Below are 310 nucleotides of genomic sequence, written 5' to 3'. Positions count from 1 at the left end.
TAATGATCAATTTCATTGTAGCTTTTGAGAACTGAACAAAAATGCCGCCATTCCCTTCAGAGAGAATGAAGTTAGAAGCTACATCTGAGAGATATCACGGTATCCCAAGGACTTCATCCACTCTTCATGTGTTATTGTGAGTTTCTATGAAAAAGTGTATACCTGTATGTGAGTATACACATGTATACACAGAGAAATATACCTATCCACATAAATATACATACATGTGTGTGCCTATCCATATAGAGACATATATGCATATACACATATATATTTACATAAGCAGAGGGAAATTACATGGGGTTCAAGG

The sequence above is a fragment of the Phaethon lepturus genome, unplaced genomic scaffold (genome assembly GCF_000687285.1).
Source record: "Phaethon lepturus isolate BGI_N335 unplaced genomic scaffold, ASM68728v1 scaffold14135, whole genome shotgun sequence".
Taxonomy (NCBI): Eukaryota; Metazoa; Chordata; class Aves; order Phaethontiformes; family Phaethontidae; genus Phaethon; species Phaethon lepturus.
This window is presented reverse-complemented; position numbering follows the sequence as displayed.